The sequence below is a fragment of the Myotis brandtii genome, unplaced genomic scaffold (assembly GCF_000412655.1).
Source record: "Myotis brandtii unplaced genomic scaffold, ASM41265v1 scaffold513, whole genome shotgun sequence".
NCBI classification, from domain to species: domain Eukaryota; kingdom Metazoa; phylum Chordata; class Mammalia; order Chiroptera; family Vespertilionidae; genus Myotis; species Myotis brandtii.
Window position 1 is genome coordinate 1744172 of NW_005369552.1, and position 6213 is coordinate 1750384.

Genomic DNA, 6213 nt, shown 5'->3' on the forward strand with positions numbered 1-6213 from the left:
CCAGAGGGGAAAGGCCAGGAGGCATGAATTGCCAGCACTTTAGCCACTTGAAAACAGCTCCACTTGGAATGTGAGGCAGTTGTATGTTCAGCTGAGAAGTGAGGGGGCTTAACTCCACTGTTGCTGGGCTCCTGTCAATCTGAGGCCCAAGCGTCCACCATGACAAGGAAAGAACAGAGTGAGGGGCCTGGAGGAAGGGAGGACAATTGAAGAAAACCATGTCTAGACTTTCCCCAGCCCTCTCCTTCTTTCTGCTGCCTACAAGAGCCCCAGGCCCGGCCACAGTTCTGTCTCCACCTTTTAGTACCCTATTCTCCAACCACAGAGGAAAGAAATAAGGAAGGAGTCTGTGCTGCCTTCAGAAAGTATCTATATACCTGATCGGCCAGTTGCCTTCCACAGGGGGAGGCCAGACTGCGGCTTAGGCCCGCTCCTCACAGGATATCAGTAGGACATCCTGTGAGGCCTCCCAGACTGTTAGAGGGGGCAGGCTGGGCTGAGGGATGCCCCCCTAGTGTACAAATTTTTGTGCACTGGGTCTCTAGTCCTATATAATAAAAGGCTAATATGGAAATCGACCGAACGGAGGGACAACCAGTCGCTATGACACACACTGACCACCAGGGGGCAGACGCTCAATGCAGGAGCTGCCCCCTGGTGGTCAGTGTGCTCCCACAGAGGGAGCCCTGCTCAGCCACAAGCCGGCCTCACAGCTGGCGAGCGCAGTGGCGGTGGTGGGAGCCTCTCCTGCCTCCACAGCAGCACTAAGGATGTTTGACTGCCAGGTTAGGCCCACTTCCCCCGGTCAGTGGGCCTAAGCCATCAGTTAGACATCCCCTGAGAGCTCCTGGACTGTGAGAGGGTGCAGGCTGGGCTGAGGGACCCCTTCACTCCCCCTCCTCAAGTGCACAAATTTCATGCACCAGGCCTCTAGTTTGAGATATAGCCTTATTGGCATCTTTGTATATTCTCTTTCAAAACACTCAGACAATGATCCAGAGGTGAGATTAGAATATAAATGTGTTTTGTTTTGTTTGTTAGTAAGTTGACCATTTATTGTTGTAAGTAAGATCAACTGTAATTTTGGGATATTTTTATTTATAGTAAAAAATAATGCATCATTGAACTGCCTCCTTTTTCTTCGCTGTCTTGTTTTATGAAGAGCAGATTGCCCATTTTGCTTTCTCCTGTCATGCATACATCAGTATCTGTTATTGGGTAAGAACAGAACTCAGTGCTGGCAGCTGGTGTGACCAGGACACTGTGATCTTCGCCCTTGTGAACTTAGAATCCAGTGAGGAGCTGGGAGTATGCAAGCATGCAGGGAGCTGTAAGTGTCTGTGGCTAAAGACTGCACAGCATTGGGTGGGCAGGTGGGGAAGGAGGCCCATGAAGGAGGAAGCATCTAATCTTCCTGAGAGGGGGTGAGGAAAGACCGCATGACCCTCAGGTCCTCTCCTGGCTGTCTCAGTCCTACTAATTGTTCTCCACTGGTTTTAGGTAATGAGAGTGTTTGGATAAAATAATACAGCCAAGAAACAAAACAAAACAAAAACTAATAAGAAAAAACAACAATGAAAGAAAACATGATAAAAGATATGGGTAAATTTTGGATAATCCTTGAAGCTGGATGATGGAATTATGAGAGTTCATTATGCTATTTACTTCACTCTTTTGCATGTTTGAAAATTTCTAAAAAAAAAAGATTAAAATTTCATCTTCTCTCTATATTGGCTTTCATTTTTTAAGAGGCGACATAGTGTAGTGATGAAGGAAGTGGTCTCTGGTGATAGACTGCCTGGGTTTGCATCCTGCCTCTGCGATTTACTAGCTCTGTGACTCTGGGCAATTACATACAGTACTAATGAATCTCTTTGTGCCTATACTTTCTCATTGTAAAATAATCTATAATAATAAAAGTGCAATATGCTAATTAGACCAGACAGTCGAACAACCTTCCGGACATCTTTCTGGATGTCCTTCCAGATGAAGCTGTGGCAGCGGGGGCCAAGGCAGAGGCAGTTAGATGTGATAAGGCAGGCAGGCGAGTGGTTAGGGGTGATCAGGCAGGCAGGCAGAGTGGTTAGGGGTGATCAGGCAGGCAGGCAGAATTTAGGGATGATCAGGCAGGCAGGCGAGCAGTTAGGGGCATCAGGCAGGCAGGCAGGCAAGCAGTTAGGGGCATCAGGCAGGCAGGCAGGCGAGCAGTTAGGAGCCAGCGGTACTGGATTGCGAGAGAGTGCAGGCCAGGCTTAGGGAAACCTCCTCCCATGCACGAATTTCATGCACTGGACCTCTAGTCCTATATAATAAAAGCCCAATATGCTAAGTGTTCAACTGTTCAACTGTTCAAGCAGTTGCTATGACATGCACTGACCACCAGGGGGCAGATGCTCCAACCAGTAGGTTAGCTTGCTCCTGGGGTCTGGCTGATCAGGACTGGGCAAGAAGGGCTGGACACGCCCTGAAGCCCTCCTGCCGTCCCTCCCCTGCCCTGATGGTGCACTGGTGGGGTCCCTCAGCCTGGCCTGTGCCCTCTCGCAATCCGGGACCCCTCAGGGGATGTCAGAGAGCTGGTTTCGGCCAGATCCCCACAGGCCAGGCCAAGGGACCCAAAAAATACCACAGGATTGATGGGAACATTAGTGGAATTAAGAAATACAAAGTGCTTACAACAAGGCCTTGCATAATAACAATAGTAATGTTGTTACGGCTATTTCCATACTTTGGCCATGTGCATGACGCTCTATGTTGAGAAGGATTTAAAAGCTCAGTTGGAAAAATGGCTGTGAGGGATTACCAGTGTCTGGTATGGGGTAAGAAAAGTGGTAGTGATAACACACCTCTAAGTCAGGGAGATGGCAGCCATTCCAGTTCTAAATTTTTATAATCACCTCTCCTGTATGGTAAATACCTTTCTGAGCATTAAATGAAAACATATGTCATTTATGAAACCTTAAGGCAGGTAATTCTGGAAGTTGATCAGTTGATTTGCATAGGAGTTTCTTACTTTTGAGCTATTAGCTTGTGATTGTTTGGGTATTTCTAAAATATAGGCAAGGAAAGTCGTGCTTTGATTTCTTTATCTAAAAGGGCTCTGCCATGTCCTTAGCATGCTATTATTTAAGATAATACATTCAGTTGGGTTCCCTTTAAATGAAAGATATTTATGCAAGGTGACTAATGCATACCACATTAATCTAAGCTGATGGCATTTCAAACCTCTGCTCAAAATAGAAGCTGAAAGTTGGATCTGATTTTATTTCTGTGCCTTTCTAATGTCTGAGGGAACAATGGGAACATTTGACTCTGTGGTGTATAAAAGGCTTCACACAGCTTCTTATTTTGTTAGAGTCTAATTCCATTGCATCAGGGTTTTACTTTGTCAAGTATCTCAATCTTATTTGGTGGGTGGGAGAAAGAAAAGAAAGAGAACAAAAACCAAAATAAGCCTGATTCTCTCTGGAAATAAGGAAGTCAAACACATGTCACCGATGAATTTAAATATTTATTTACCTGGAATTCATAATTATGTAATTTAAATCATTCTTTATAAGGAAAAAATAGGATCATTTTCACTGACTCATGCTGTGAATTTTCCCAATTATTTCCACACATTCAATTCTTGTTTTCCTCCCTCTTTGCTTCCTTCACACATGTTTACAAAGGAGAACATGGCCCTTCTGAGTGCTACTCATTGCTTATAAGTGAAAATATTGTCTTTATTGCTTAAGTAGCACCTAGTTTATCCACCCAGACTCAAATATGTGGGCAGAACTGTTAACAATTGCACTGTTACTCAAAAGCTTTATAAGTGCCAGATTCTAGCATGTTCTAGCTCACTTAAGATATTTAATGGAGGAAGGATACTTTGAACTATGGGAAAGTGGTTAAGGTAAGAAATATGCTACATTTGCATGTATAATATGCATCAAAATCAAGATTCATGATAAGAATAATTTGCGGGAAAGTCAGTTAACCTCACTGGATTCAGAACTTCATTATAAAGTTGAGAGGGATTGAACCAAATGACCACCTTGGGCTCTCAAGAGCTGGGATCCTGTAACTTTATTCTAGAAAATGTTTGGAGCCACTTATGGTTCTTAAGTGAATAATTACAAGTGTGTTTGAGAAAAATTAATATGGTAATGGTGAACAAAGCCATTTGGAGAAGAGAGACTGAAGGTGAGAGATCCTAGTTCTGCCAAATTTGGGAACATTTCCCTTCTGGCCAGACCTTACTTCTGTTATTCTTTCCCTGTCATAGGAGATGGGGATTTCAGGATACTAACAGACAGAGAGCAGCTCAAAGGTTCTCTTGCCCTGCTTTTTCCCATAAAATGCAGAGCTAGGAGATTCTTATAAGTCATCGTTTTGCCCCGGCACCTGCCTAATGCTGGGCACCTTGGCTTATTGGTCCAGGACCAGAGCAGAGCTGGGAGGAGGGGGATTGTCTTCATAGCTTTTATTACTTTGGGCTTAGCAGAAATGATAGGTCAGAGGTGACATCCTGTCACAACTCTAACGCCATGGGGGAAAACAGAGAAAAAAGCTAAAAAGCAAGCAGCAATAACTTTCAGATGCATGTTGCCTTCTTACAGGAACTTAGACAATAGGACATGCTTTCTTGTGTCTGTGACATGTACAAACTGCCTTATGGGAAGGTTCATAAAGATCCTCGCAGTGTCTTTCTTAAGGTGAAAGATAGGAGTCACACGCTGACAATTCTTTTTGCTTTCAGTGAGAAAGAGAATATCTTTTATGGTGATGTCAAAGGATCCTTTGGCTCCCATAACAGCGGCAGTTGGGAAGAGAGGGTTAGTGGGAGTCTGAAACAGGGTGGCAGTGGGATGGAAAGAAAGGGCCAAATGTGATCGAGCCAGAACTGACAGGTCAAGAGCACCTGACGGGGGAGGGTGACTAAAAGGATAAGGATATCACTCACAAAATGTGGGTTCAGGAGAAGGAGTGAGTTTGAATGGTCATGCTGTTTGCAGAAAAGCATTCATAGAAATGTATCTAGCAGCTTTAAGAAATGCTGGACTGAAATGATGGAGAGCAGTCACAGAGGATAAATGATGTTTGGAGCCATGACTGAAAACCAGGGAAGTACAAATAGGATAAGATTGGCAGAGGGGTGTCCACAGATTCTGCAGGGCATGTCTATCTAGGTTGGGAGTGAGGACCACACAGCCAGGGAAGGTGTGGTCAGCGAGGAGGGAGGAGCATCAGGAAAGCCTGGAGAGGAGAGAGATTGCTGGAAAGAGATGATCAGTCCACGCTCTCTGTGCTGCAGAGGTTAAGAGGGTTCAATATTGAGAAAAATGGGTCTGCAGATGTAGTGATTAGGAGGTCACTGGGAGCTTCCAAGTTAGCTTGAACAAAATGTCTGAAGGCAGAAATCAGGTTACAAGGGAGTAAGGAAGGTGAGAGTGGAGTATATAGATGGATGTCCAAAACTGTGGGGGAGGAAAGACAAAGGACTGTAGCTCAGTAGAGGAGGAGGGTAAGTGGTAAAAGAGATTGAAGAGGAGATGAAAGTGATGAGGAAAATAAGACATTTTTGGGGGGGAGACCAGCAGCCTAACTCTGTACCTAGTTAATTAGTATCCCTAATGCACATTCCTGTTAGCCTATAGTCTAGTCACTGCCCCTTCCTTAATTATCTGGTCTTGCAAGACCTGTTTACCTAAATACTCACATTTTACAGAGGCCATAAGCCATGAACAATACACAAACCCTTATCAGCACTGGCGGCAGGCCAGGCCTTTAGGTGTGGTCTCATGGCCCCCATCCCAACACAGGGGGCTTTTTGCAAAGCCCGCGAAAGGTCCAGAAGTCTGATCCATATATGGGGGACAAAGAAACCTAAGGGTATAAAGAGAAAGTTTCCTCCATATTGGTTTGCTCAGGATTTGGAGAACTGAGCCCCCGAGTCACTGTACTAGTACATGTGAAACATCTGGAAATAAATGGGTTTTTCCTGTGTCTCCGGGTACTCCTGTGTATTTTTCAGTCACCTGGTAAATTCTGTAACAAAAGCAAGTGAGGATAATGGATGGAGCTATTCCTGGAGCACATAAGAGGCAATGATATGAAATATACAGGTGGGGAGTGTAGCCATAAAGACAGAAAATGAGAAAGGATGAGCATAGAGAAATGTTGGACAAAAGGTAAAGAGCTCCAAGAAGATCACATTAGTTAACTTCATTT

General features: G+C 44.6%; 1 protein-coding gene across 7 annotated transcripts in view; it reads left to right on the plus strand.

Moving 5' to 3' along the window:
• Window positions 1-6213, plus strand: part of MTUS2 (microtubule associated tumor suppressor candidate 2) — a 550651-nt gene that overhangs the window by 262925 nt on the left and 281513 nt on the right. The window lies entirely within an intron of this gene.